The 13,850-nt window shown below is 34.4% G+C and overlaps 2 non-coding genes and 1 pseudogene across 3 annotated transcripts; all 3 read right to left on the bottom strand.

The window, feature by feature from the left end:
• Positions 1–5,317: 5,317 nt before the first annotated feature.
• Positions 5,318–5,445, bottom strand: LOC148878147 (small nucleolar RNA snoR80). The gene has a single exon (XR_016106426.1). It is a non-coding gene; the product is annotated as a small nucleolar RNA snoR80 (small nucleolar RNA).
• A 280-nt stretch (positions 5,446–5,725) lies between these two features.
• LOC148878148 (small nucleolar RNA Z157/R69/R10) lies at positions 5,726–5,820 on the bottom strand. Its single transcript, XR_016105965.1, has one exon. It is a non-coding gene; the product is annotated as a small nucleolar RNA Z157/R69/R10 (small nucleolar RNA).
• A 4,963-nt stretch (positions 5,821–10,783) lies between these two features.
• On the bottom strand, positions 10,784–11,981 carry LOC148878149 (protein NDR1 pseudogene; annotated as a pseudogene). The gene has a single exon (XR_016100674.1). The product of XR_016100674.1 is annotated as a protein NDR1 pseudogene (transcript).
• Between the last annotated feature and the right edge of the window lie 1,869 nt (positions 11,982–13,850).

A 13,850-nucleotide genomic window follows, 5' to 3' on the forward strand; every position in this document is an offset into this window, starting at 1 on the left:
TTTTGCTTTGTAATGTCGTACTCTAGATTTAGCCTTGTTTCTCTCAACCAGTTTTCCGTAGGTCTCAGCATCCTTAGTGGTGTCCCAGGTTACAGATTCTATCAAATCTATTTCTTGCCATAAAGACTTTAGTGTTGAAAAGTATACAGCTAATGGTTTCCCCCCTTGTCTCAAATTCTTCACATCACTTCTCAACTTGTAAACCCTGGCCACATTTAATTTTTGGGAATATGTTTTAGCAACACTATCCCAAATTTCCTTTGCTGAATTAATCCACAAATAGTGCTGACTAATCAGTGGTTGCATTGAGTTCACAAGCCATCCAATAATAGTATAATTTTCTTGCATCCACTTTTCATATGATGGATCATCTTCCGGATGAACCTTTTTGCTTCCGGAGATAAAACCCCATTTGCCTCTACTACAAATATGAATTTTTACTGATTGTGACTAAGCCAAATAATTAGTTCCATCCAGGCTGACTGTGTCACAACCAGTAAAGAGTCTACAGAAGTTCTCAAAACTTGTTTGGATTCAGCAACATGCTTGTTTTCAAAGCCTGAGGAGTTCATCTTCTTAAATACTTCAAAATTGACTTCAAACAACTTCGAATAACAACAAATGAAGACAGAACAAAAACTATGTTGTGAGCCAACCTCTATGCAGCCGTACCAATAACTTGCGTCACACCCGGAAGTTGGGAGAAACAGAGAAAACTCAGTTGCTCCTTGTAAACTTCACAGAACACCAATCCACTTGATTCAATCTTCAAGAAGAAGAATGAGAAGGCCTTCAGTCACTGAGCGCCCAGGTCAAACTCCCTATGGGGCCTACAATCAGATTTCTCCAGAAAATTAGGGTTTTGGGTAACACACTTGAATCTGTCAAGAGGACGACAAAACCAGTCCCCTTCTCTCCAGAAACCACCAACAACTGGGCTGAAATATGTTTCTTTAACTATTCATACGATTCAAGAAAAAAAAAAGGGAACAAAAAGGGGAAAAACGAGCCTACTCTGATACCAAGAAAAAAAAACAGCCTTTTGAGAAGAAATGACTATTTAGAAAATTGCAAAAATTCAAAAGAAAGTAGCAAAATTCAAAGTTCAAGAGGAGAGAAGAAGAAGAAGAAGGTGGCGGCAACTTGGGTTTAGAGAGAAAGATTTTCGAACATAATTCCTTCTCTTACTCCCTTAATTCTATTTCATTAAGTTAAACTTTAGTAATTTACAGAGAATCGCCTATTTGTGCAGAAAATTAAAAAGACATAACATAAGAAAGAATAAAGCCCAGATTAAGGCCCATTACAGCAAAGAACATAAAAGATAAAAAGGATAAATAGCCTATGAGCCATTTGGCCCATTTTCTCTACAAGGTATATCCAACTTTTATTGTTTTTATTTCAATTCAAATGAGATCATATGTTTGGATTTATATGGGATTTAAATCAATTTCAGATTGCAAATAGATAGAGTAGCACTAATTAAACTAAAAAAAATTAATAAAATGAAATAAAAATGACTGATATTTTATGTCATGGACAAAATGAATTGAAAATAATTTGTATCAATAGATACGATCTAATTTTAGTAGCAAAAAAAAAAAAAAAGGATACAATACAGTTTGATCCAATTATAAATGCATCCAATTTCGGTCACTCTTAACAAGATGGAACTCTAATTTGAATTTGGATGAATGGATACCGTTGATATATAATCAATTTATGCCAAATGAATTATTTTAATTATTTGGTATTTTATAGAAATAAAAATAATCATCATCATCATCCATTGTGGGATCCATGAATCCTGTTTTGTCAAAATAATCATTTTAATAATTAAAACTTATGAATTTCAAATTATATGTGCCCAAAAATTCTAATGGTTCTGATACATTTACATCAAGATTACATTTTTCTGTCATTTATTTTTTAAACTAGCGGGGACCCATGTGATGTATGGGCTTTGTTAAGTGAAAGCTAAAAAATAGAAATACATAAGAGTATATAATTGTTTTATATTTTAACTTTTTAATAACCAATTCGATATAACTCCACCCAAGTTGGTCGGTTTTCTAGTCTTTTTAATCAACTTTGTTTTAATAACTTTCTAACTCGACCAAGTTAGTTTTGTTTCAGTTTGGCCATTTGTAAATTGACTCAACCATAGATATATATTAATATTTTATATTTTAAATATGATTTTTTAATATGGGAAAGTGAGAAAATTCTCATATTTCTTAGTCTAAAATATTTTATATCATAAAATATTTTTTAATAATACCTCTATAATTTATTAAATTTAAATTCAATTTTTAAGCTTAATGTTTTGAACAAACAAGCCAAACTGAAAATAGACCCAAACCAATACAACCCAAGATGATTGATTATCACTAATGGTAAGTCAGTTTTAGGTGACAAACTCCCAACCTGACCAAGTTGATTTGGTAGGCAAAATAGCTTACAACTGAACTAAACCAATCCTTGAACACTCCTAATTTTAGATAAATTAATAGTTTAATCTCCAATAATTATTGAAAATTTATAAAAAAAAAACACAATTATTAAAAATAAATTTATAATGAAAATACAATAGTTAAAAAATATAATAAATACTGAAAATATATTAAATTAGTTAATAAATAGTGTAATCTCAAATTATAGTTTAATATTTAATAAATATTAATCAATAAATTAAATTATAAAAAGTACATAATTACTAAAAATAAATTTATAACAAAAATACAATAAATTAAATTTCTAGAGTTAAACGATAGTTGTTTAATCACCAATAATTATTGACAATTTTCTATTAAATAAGAATACAAAAATAGATTTATTAATAATTATTGAAAATATATTTATTAAAAATTACAATAAATATTAATTTTAGTACATATAAATATATAATGAATATACACTATTATCGTCAAATTATTACTAATAAATATTATTTTTTAAAATTTATTTTCTACAATTATTTATTAATATAAGTGAAATTAATTATTTACAATATTATTTAGTAATTTAAATAATATTGTTATTTAAAATTTTAAAATATTAATGATTTATTGAATTAAATAATTTGTAAAATTATAATTAGTACTATTATTACATAATTCGTTATTAATTTTTTGTAAAGTATTAAATTATTATTAATATGAATATTATGAAATCTACTATAATTATTTTTCTACTTTTAAGAAATTTTTTAAATTTATTACATGATTTCGCTATTTTAACAATTTAAAATTTGGTCATGCTAAATATTTAAAATTTTTAATTATTTGAATTTTATTTATTTTAAAGTTATTGTGTAATATTAAATATTTTGTCATATAATTATTTAGATATTTTTAATGTTTTTTATTTAAGATATTTAGTTATTGAAATATTTAAATAATGTTTTATTTTTTAATGTTAAATTTTTATTGTTTGAATAACATTTAAATTGAATAATTCATAAAATTATAATTTATATTGTTACAATATAATTTCATGATGAATTTTGTAAAAATATAGAATTATTAATAATATGAATATTATTAAATCTATTATAATTAATTTTTGTGTTTTGAATAAATACTTTAAATTTAGTATATAATCTCATTATAATATTTAAATAATTATGAAATTTTTTAATTGACACTTTCTTTCAAGGTTTTAAAAACTGACCAAGAAGCAGAATCGTTCTAGCTACCAATTTTCGGGAAAACAGTTCGATCGTCCAAGTCGAACGGTTTGCATATTAGTGCATATATTTATATGAGATTGGATAAAGGAGAACTAGAGAAGAGATGTCAGCTGAGAAACGAAGCCGGTTGTCTAGGTCAAACAAGTCAATGGCTCAATCGCCCAGGTCAGCAATTTTCCGATGAAGTCAACGGTTTTTGACCTAGGAATGAATTAGGGGTGAAACGGAGCCGATTGCAAGGGGGAGGAGGATAAATAGGAATTAGAGATAGTTTAGGAGATAATCTATCTACTAAGTTAGTGATAATTTAAGAGATAAATAGGAGTTAAAGATAATTAGGATATAAATAGGAATTATAGACAATTTAAGAGAAAGTGGTGCCACTTGGCCGAACATCAGAGCAAATTCCTCTTTCTTTATGGTTAGAAATAGTTAAGCCTATATTATTTCCTTATTGGTTTAATGAATAATTACATGGAATTAAAAAATTAAAAATAAAAAAAAAAGGAAAGTAGGAAGGTGATTCATCTTGCTATATATACATAGATAGATACATAAGTGCGCTTCATTCAAAGTAGAACTTATTTATATAATTTATTATTTATTAACAATTGAATTTGCAAAAATTACCAACATATTTAATCATTTATGTAATAAAAATAAGAGAAATTTCCACTTTAGTATCCTGAACTTTGGGGGTAGTGTCAAGTTAGTAACTAAACTTTCAAAAAAGTATCAAGTTGATCATTGTCGTTAACCAACTGTCAATTATCTATTGAAAATATCAAAACCACCATTCAAAATAAGACATTGTTCATTGTCTTCTACCTTGAGAATGAAGTGATTATCTTCAAACAAAAAAGAGAAAAACATGAAACATAATAGAGGGAAAGGAAAACAAAAAAAAGATATCACAAGAATGTGTTTAATTCTTTCAAATTTAAAGATAAAAGACAATAACTTCATTAATCTCAAACACCTCAACCAGCTCAATCTAAGGTAGAAGAAAATGAACATGTCTTTTTTTGAAAGATAGTTTTAACATTTTTAAAAGATAAGTTCGGGTACTACCTTGTTACTACCGCCAAAAAAGTTGAGTTCAGTAAAAATTTCCCTAAAAATAATTATTCACTTGTTAATCTGATTTACGTTAATAATTTTGAATAAGTTATATAGCCATTGGTTAGTTTATTAATTTAAGATCTAACTATATAAGTAATATTTTAATTTCCATAATTATGATATATTTTAAATTAATTACATGTTTTTATGTTATTATATAATAATTTTACATAATGACGACAATATATTACCGAACTCGTCATGTTTAATGTACTTTCGTAATGAGTTTTTTAATAAACTGGGAGATGAATTTCTAAAACTGAAGAAAATCCAGCTTTGTTTTGGTGTGAGTTCCTTCTTCCTGGATCTTGAAGAAAGGTGGCACTTTCGTTCAATGATACATCCAGTATTTGTGTTGTCTTTGGTCCAGAGTGGCAATAGATTTCAAAAACCTGGTTCAGGTGTTGAATACAATCTTTCACCAAATAAAGATTGCTACTTTGGGCCTTTGGCAGTCGCAGATCTATGGTTAATAGAAGATGATTAGAAGGACGTAACCCTTTGGTATGTATGTGGCGTGTCCAGGATCGGATGGCATAGAGAACAGAGAGGCCATTGACCAGGATAACCACACTGCGATATTGCGCCCGAGCCATTATACCAAGAGGAACCATTTATCCCCCAGAATTGGTAATGGACGCATTCTCTCTGTTTTACTTTATTTTCTCTTCTCTCCTTTACAATTGCATAAATTTCTATACAAGTTCAATGCAGAAAAATCAAAATAAAACAGTGTATTCAAACAAAACATTCGCCACAAAAACAAAAAAACGGAAACCTACCGACGAAAATGTACAGTAAAATCTTTTAGTGCTTCAAGATCATCAGGAGATTAAGGTTGCTTTTTTGCCTTACACTAAAACCTAAAACAAAGAAAAGAAGCGGTAAGAGATAAAGTGAGAGCCAATACTAGAAGATGCTCAGACAGCCAAGGGTTTGTCTTCAACTTCTAGGTCGAAACCCAGATCAGAAACTCTAGTCCACAATAGCTTCATCACTGCAAATATTCAGAAACATCTAAAACCGATAAAATAAAATAATAAACACCGGGAAGAAGATACCCATACAAGAAAAACAATAATAGAGTGAAAAGCAATGAACAAGCTGAAAAACATTCGAATATGATAATTTATCAAAAAATATTCGAAGAAGATACGGATCGAAGGAAATTTGGGCACCGACCGAAACCGTAAACCCTAACGTAAAAAGAAACATGATAGAGAAGCATTGCAGACAGTCATATTTATAGACTTGTTTCCTAAAATAGGGTTAGGGTTTTTGGTTGCGCCGTCACAGGTCCTAGCCGGGTCGGGCGGTAGGCCGTAGGCGTTTGGAGCGATTTTCATTCGAGTACCCTTTCTCCATTTATTAGGGTTACACTTCTACAGTTCTACTTGTTCCTTGACTCCTTGCTCTAATCTCTACCCTACCCATGTAGTGGACCCCGCCTATAGCGGCAGCGTCCACAGTCAGCCATATCCATTCATTCGTCCATTGTCAGCGTCCGTTTGAGAAGCCAAACCAGATAACGAACGGCTGAACTAGCCATTCATGATTCACCGGTTCAACCGCCGTTGGAGAGGATTGACTCATTCTTCAATGATCTCGTTGGCATTTTTATGTTTGGTTTTCCTTGAAAAAATAAAGGGTTAAGGCTATGTTTGGGAGTGGTAAAAATAAATGTTTATTTAAACCATTAAGCATTTATTGGGATTTGAGAAATAAGTTCAAAATAAGTGTTTATTTTTTAAGTCCAAATTCCTAGCTTTTTTTAAGTGCTTATTGTACCATTAAGCATTTATTGGGATTTGAGAAATAAGTTCAAAATAAGTGTTTATTTTTTAAGTCCAAATTTCTAGCTTTTTTTAAGTGCTTATACAATAAGCACTTATCAAAATTTTCTTTCAAAATTATCCCTATTTGAATTTTAAAATACCACTTATAAAATTATCCCTAATTGAACTTTATAAAAATACTTTTATGAAAGCAGATTTACAAAAGCACTTTTATAAAATCACTTTTACGAAAGCATTTTTATAAAAAAACACTTTTAGAAAAGCACTTCTATGAAAACACTTTTGTGAAAGTACTTTTATAAAAATACTTTTATAGAAGTGCTTTTATAAAAGTGTTTTCATAAAAGTACTTTTATGGAAGTGGTTTTATAAAAGTGCTTTCATAAAAGTACTTTTGTAAAAGTGCTTTCAAAGGGTGTATTTTGAAAATTTGAAAAGAAAAATGAAAAATAAAATGGTAACAAATGCTTATTAGAGAAAAAGACTACCAAACACCCAATATAAAATAAGTGTTTATTTTAAAAAATAAACACTAGAAAAAGTTCGGTGCCAAATGCAAATTAATGCTTATTCGAATAAGTCTATTTTTAAGCGCTTATTCAATAAGCACTCCCAAACATAGCCTAAATATAACTAATGGAAGAAGTTGTCCTACTACTTCAAAAATAACTTGGGTTGTGTTTGGTGGTTTTAAGGAAAAGGTAGGGAAAAAATGGAAAGGTAATAATAGCTTTAAGGTATCCCTAGCTGTAAGCTATTCCTAAATTGTCTTTTTATAGTCGAAAATACCATTGGGCCTTTTCAAATAATTTCTCTTAATCCCTTCTTAAGATGGTGGACAAATACACCCCTTACTCGTTTTTCTTCGGTGGCATTGGAGCTGCATCCACGTCAATGTAGAGAATCATAGAGCATTAAACATCAATTTCTCACCAAATTCGTACGCGTGTGCCTTTGTGAATGGAATCAAGATCCTTTCCATACCTGAGATGAATTACTCTCGGAGGAGTATAGATAAGTTTAATGTAGATTTTTGAATTTGACTACAGATCTATAAACATTCAAAATGTCAAAACTCTCATTCTATACACATTGGCATCAATTCCGAGATGCATGCACCTAACTGTACTTTGGGTCTAAAAATTCTGACCATGGGCTGGACGTCATTCTCCCCCTACAACTAGGTAGAATGATATTTTCGTCGCCCTTTAGATGCTTTACTTATTAAACGTCGATGGAAGCTATGTTTCAACTCAAGCAGATATTGATATGTACCCTACTTGGTCAGATAATACTCTTTACTTTGATGATGACCTCCGGTTGAGTGTTGTTCATGCTAATATGGCCATCACGATCGACTATACTCCTTCAATAATTAGTTCTACTGATGAGAGTAAATCCAACATGCAAACTATTAAACACGTGATACGTTTGGGTGCCTTGCCTTTAGTTCGGATATCACCATCTTATCGTCATCTCAAAGAATAAGAGTCATCTGGGTGACATATAAGACCACCTCGGGCTTATCAACTCAATACCTACATATAGGCTTTACCGACCTCCCTGTTGAGACGAGCTCCCACCTAGGAGAGCTCCTTCCTTATTAGCAAGACAAGCTCCTTCTATGAGACATCTACACCCAGACACTTATCCATCAAGTGACCACCTAGCAGCACATGCAACAAGATCATCAACACCTAAGGTAAACCTGCCAGGTAGCCGGTCTCGGGCCTACTTCATACATTGGAGACATGGATGATAGATCACCATAGCATATCACAACTACGCACCAGGTGGCTTAACAGGTAGCCCTGATTAAGCTCCAGATGTTCGGGCCGAGCACTATGTGGCCAAGCTTGAGTAACAAGTGTCTTGACAGAATCCTAGGTATCCTACCGAAGCTCCACCAAGGCAAAGTAAGCTCCAGGTGTCTCAAACTATGACATGTGCCCTATGTCTATCCGACACATACTCCGATAGGTATCCCGAATCCTATATAAGGGACAGGTATCCCGAATCCTTTATGACTCACTGAATTTTCAATCACCCTCTAAACAATTCAGCATACTAACTTGATTGTTGGAGCTACAAATACGGGATATCACCTTAGGCCCTCTGACCTCGTTTTCCTCTTTATAGGATACATTCGAATTGTCCTAGGAACTTGAGCACTTTTCGATGGCACCATCTATCAATGAAGAGGGTAAAACATATGCCAGAATGCCAGAATGAGATTATCATCAGTAAAATTGGGGTAACAAGAAACCGGAATTCCTGGATGTGTCAAAACATCCCTATCGAACAGCACGAGGGAGAAACAAGGCAGCCACGAAAAGCTTTGGAAGATGTGTTGATGCATCCCGATCGAAGAGCTTGAGGGAGAAAACAAGGCGACCATGAGGAGCTAGCCATCAATTGCATACAAGAGAATTAGGGTTTCATTGAGTCAGGAAGCTTAGAGAAGATTTGAAGCTCATTGGATAACAGAGCGATTAGATCCATGGAATTTTGATATGGTAGCTAGCTTCTTGATGTCCTCTCGTCAGAATCTTTTGTCCCAAATTTTGATGTGGTAACTGAGCTTTAGATGACCAACCACGATACTTCGGCGCCATATGGGATAGGTCGGGTGGAACTAGAACGGCCTGGATTGAGGTGCAGATTGGGTATCCTTTAATTTACATTGTGGCCGGCTAGGTCCGTTCAAATTTTGTTAAATGCTCAATCCGAGCCCGCCAAAGTTTGCATCGTTAATTTTGTCAATTCAAATCTCCCCAAGTCTAAAAACTCTAAGGCTGTGTTTGGAAACGATGCAAAATAGAGTGTAAATCCCGGTTCATTTATGCTCTGATTCACTTTTGTCTATGATTGGTAATATTATATTTATGCATCGATAAAAGACAGAAAATACATCTATCAAAATATATTTACATTGATAATAAGATGTAAAAGTACATCAATAAATAAAAGGGATTTTTATAGTTCAATCTAGTTCTACAGTGGAGATAAAAATTTTAGGGGTGGACTGTATCCTGCCCGTGGATTGATCACAAATTTTCGAGTAAGATGCGATTTATAGAGGGCTATTGGTAGACTAAGAGGGGGCTGCAATTTCAGATTTTTGAGGTGCATTAAAGTCCACTTATCCCTAAAAAAAGTAAATTTGCATTCAAATGAGTTTTTGATAACAAACAGAAGACATACTTTATTGAAATTAGTATTTACATCCATTACAACTAAAAATCTATTTGATAAGAAGGTAAATTTGTCAATGCAAAAAAAACCAACTTTACACTTTATGCACCATTTTCCACTTTATTTGCATCGTTTCCAAAGCAGCACAAAAGGGAGAATAGAAATGCAAGAATCAGAAAGGCTTTCAATCAATTGGAGGGTTTTAAAAGAAAAGAGCGGCCAAATTAAGCCGTACTAAACCAATTCATTAAGTTGTTCTTGGCTTGTTAGTTGTAGGAAAGTCCTTTCATTCGGCAAACAAAACAAACTACAGGCTACAACCATCCGAAAAAGCCGTCAACAGTCAACAGGTCAGTGACCAGACCTAGCGGGAAAAAAACAAAAGGAAAATACTCAAGAGAGGAAGAAAGTAAAACAATGTCATTAAGCAAACACAGATTTAGCAGAGTCCAAATTTTCTTTCTTGATCACAGCCTGAATGAGATGCTGGCATTGCTACTTAAACACTACTCTCTGCCACTTGTCAAAAAATAAAAAAAGAAAACATCACTCTTTGCCACTGCATTCTGGAAACCAGCGGAAATAGAATCCTCTCTTTCAGAGCTACCGCTTCCCGCCTGGAGAGGAGAAGAGGCGTCCGTAGGACCAAAAATAATTGCTAGAAGCTACACCACTACTCAAAACAACCTGCATCCGAATTGATCAAATTTCTTTGCTTTAAGCCCAATCCATATTGAAATCAGCCGTTTCACATCCTTGTTGTCTCTTCTACTTTACATTCTAACAATGGATTTTTATAAATGACAATTGCAATAACCAAACAAAAATCAATTAACATCGGTTCACGGGTTCTGTGGTAGATGAAGGGCATTTAGAATCCTATTGTCACACCATAGATCTGGAATCTGGAATTGTCCACAAAAGAACGGGATCATCTCTTTCCTCCGTCCAGACCTCCATCTAACATCTTCTCTGTGGATTGTGGAATAACAAATATTGATAATTCTCCTTCCAATTAAAATTACAAACAATAAAAATAAGAACCAAAAATGGTTTTGACTTCTAATTTTCCAAAATTTAATTAAAAAAGAAAAAAAAAATCGAAAGAAAACCCAGCAACTGTTACTACTAGTTGCTAACACAAAATTAAAAAGAAAAAAGAGAGAGCCAACATCCACATCGGTGTACGACAGCAAACCAGCTCCGATGCGCCGGAGAGTTTTATGTTTTTGTTGTATGTTTTCTTCCCATCCCGGTTGACTTGGACCCGCCCGCTGATGTTCATCCTGTGCCGCTTAGTCTTCCACCACACTATCTTAAACCTCACCGCCGTCGCCAAATCCACCCGGAATTCCACCTCCCCGTTGGCTGAAACATTCTTCTGAGCGTTATTCCAGGGAACTCCCTCGGTCTTTACAGTTCCCTGTTTGGTAGCCTTCTTGTTATGCCCTTGATAGAACGCAGGTATTGAGGTGTTCCCAACGGCTACCGTTCCGCTGACGGCGTCGTTGTAATAAAGGGCGATTCGGACGTCGTCGTAGTAGATACCCTTGTCCTTGTTGCCGTTGCTGAGTCTAAGATGGATGGCTACGGTGGCGTTCCGGGGGTCGTTAGCGGTTAAATTGAGGGCCGGAACGTAGAAGCTTTGAACGGAGCAGGAGGGCTTGCTGGGGCGTAAGCTGAGCCACAGGAAGAGAGCGGTGAGACCAAGGGTGAAGATGAAGCTTGTGCACCATCGGCAGCATCCCGTGGACTCCGACATGCGTTGTGGGTTAATTTTTTTCTGGGGAAATCGCTGCTGAAAAGTCAAGACGATGAACTGAAGGGTCACTAAAAGCAGATTTAAAACAAGCACAAGCGATTGACTTCTCTTCTCTTCCCTTCTCTTCCCTTCTCCTTCCCACATCAAATGGGGTGGAGGTTCTTCCCTTCTTTTTCTTCAGTTATTCTACTAACCGGTACTCTGGATCGCCTGGTATATATTTTGGTTTGTTTTCTTATCGTTTTGACTCCTTTTGTCCTTTTTCTTCTTTTCTCCTTTTCTGGAATGACGAATCTGTCCCATACTCACCCGATATTCCAGGACCAGGACTAGCGACGAGTAGTCGGACTCGGACATTCTCACACTCACCACTTCCAGGACTTACGCGTTGGCGTTTACGAGCGAGTAGGTGAGGAGAAGGCCGTGGTCCGTGGAAAAGAGGATGATCACCAAAAACATAAAATAAAATAAAATTAATTTCTTAATACAAGCTAACCATGCTTATGCGAGACCGGATCTGCTCCTCACACCTGACGCCTCCCGTATTTATTAATGAATATTCGCAAAAGATATTTCTAATGTATGGTGAATGTGGATGTGAAGCGCCATCTGTGAGAAGCAGATCCCGTCACGCTTAATGCTACACCTTATCTGTAATTGTGCTCAAATAAATAAATATATAAATTGGAAGTTATAATTGTTGGGCTAAACAATTTACAATGCTCCATGAATAACTCTGCAACCATTGGATTGGAATCCAGTTGAAAATGGTACATGTGAAGCACCTCCAATCCAATAATTTCGCTGTGAATTTCGTAAAAGTTTCTTACAAGTTTTTACTAGTTAAAACGTGAGAATAGTGGGCCAGCCAACCACGATGAACCACGTCATCGGGACAGAACTTTGGGAGTTGGGAAGGCAGTTGAATGGAGAGAGACAGATAGAATCAGGGGGAGATGGTGGTCGGTAGAAGTACTTGATACAGATGAAATCAGATCTCCTATCTACGTTACACTACAGCTGTATTCCAGATACTATCAGGCAATTTAGCTTTGGGATGGGAATGGGATATGACCAAGAAAAGTGGGGAGTATCTCTGGCTCTTTAGATTACCAATTTTAATTGTACGGCCTTGGTCAAGTGGCTAAGTGGATACCTCTGCTCTGAGCAAATCTGCTGCAAGCACTGATCTCCTGAAAGGGGGACCCTGAGATGTACACGGCATATCCAGCCGCATATCGAGAATATCATCTTCTTTCCCCTGTGTATGATTGGATTCAGTGCACAATTTGTACTTTCAGGAGATACCTTCAACCGTCCGTGGCTACCGACGACCCCGAATAAACTGATTCCCTTTTGGTTTGGGGGGTCGTAACTCGTAACTCGCAAGGGAGTGCTGCGAGAACATATCCCATTGTTTGCGATAGGCAATCGTTACCGAAAAGTATGATAAAAAGACTTTTGACTAATCCTCCCTACATTCCCAAATCTTCCTCCCCGTACCCTCTGCTCTTCCATTGTTTTAAAATTTGACCCCAAAACCGAATAGTTTTTGTCTCCGGTTTTCAGATCATCATCAGTTCAACCATTCAGATTAAACGGGTCAACCCGTGATATTATAAATAAAAATATAAAATTTAGATAAAATATTAAATAAATAGATAAAATGCAGAGAACTGAAACCATCATATGAAACATAGAAAATGTAACAAATAAAATGTTAAAATTATTACTATTAAATATTTAAATTCAACGGTGGTAATGTCTAAAATTACAGTAAATACCAACAAATGCAGAAATTTGTATAGAAAATTAGGCGCACATACTCAGTTACAGAGAAATTGCACATAATTGTGTTGTACACATTCATTTACATATTTAAAAAGCATTTGTATATATTTGTTCATATTTATTTATTACTAGTGGAGACCCGTATGATCCACGGGTTTTGTTGAGCGAGTGAAAGAACATCAAATAGGGTAATAAAAATACTGTAACAATGAGAAAACCACTACAAGAGATAACCATCTCATTGGTCTCTATTCACCGCTGCAAAGAGGTAGCTGCCTCATCGGTCTTGTTTGCAGCTGCAAAAAGGTGGTCAGTGTTAGAAGAAGAGGTTGCTGATACTTTTATCGATCGTTCTTGGCTTCAAAGGGATGTGAGAAGAAGGAAGAGTTGGCTTCGTTGAGTTGCAGGCTTCCTTGGTACTACACTTGGGAATGGTAAAACAAATATCGCAGAAGTAAAAACAAATAGCATAAACAAACATCAAGCTTTCCAA

This window comes from Nelumbo lutea, chromosome 1, assembly GCF_056320005.1.
Source record: "Nelumbo lutea isolate HS-2025 chromosome 1, American lotus-T2T, whole genome shotgun sequence".
NCBI classification, from domain to species: domain Eukaryota; kingdom Viridiplantae; phylum Streptophyta; class Magnoliopsida; order Proteales; family Nelumbonaceae; genus Nelumbo; species Nelumbo lutea.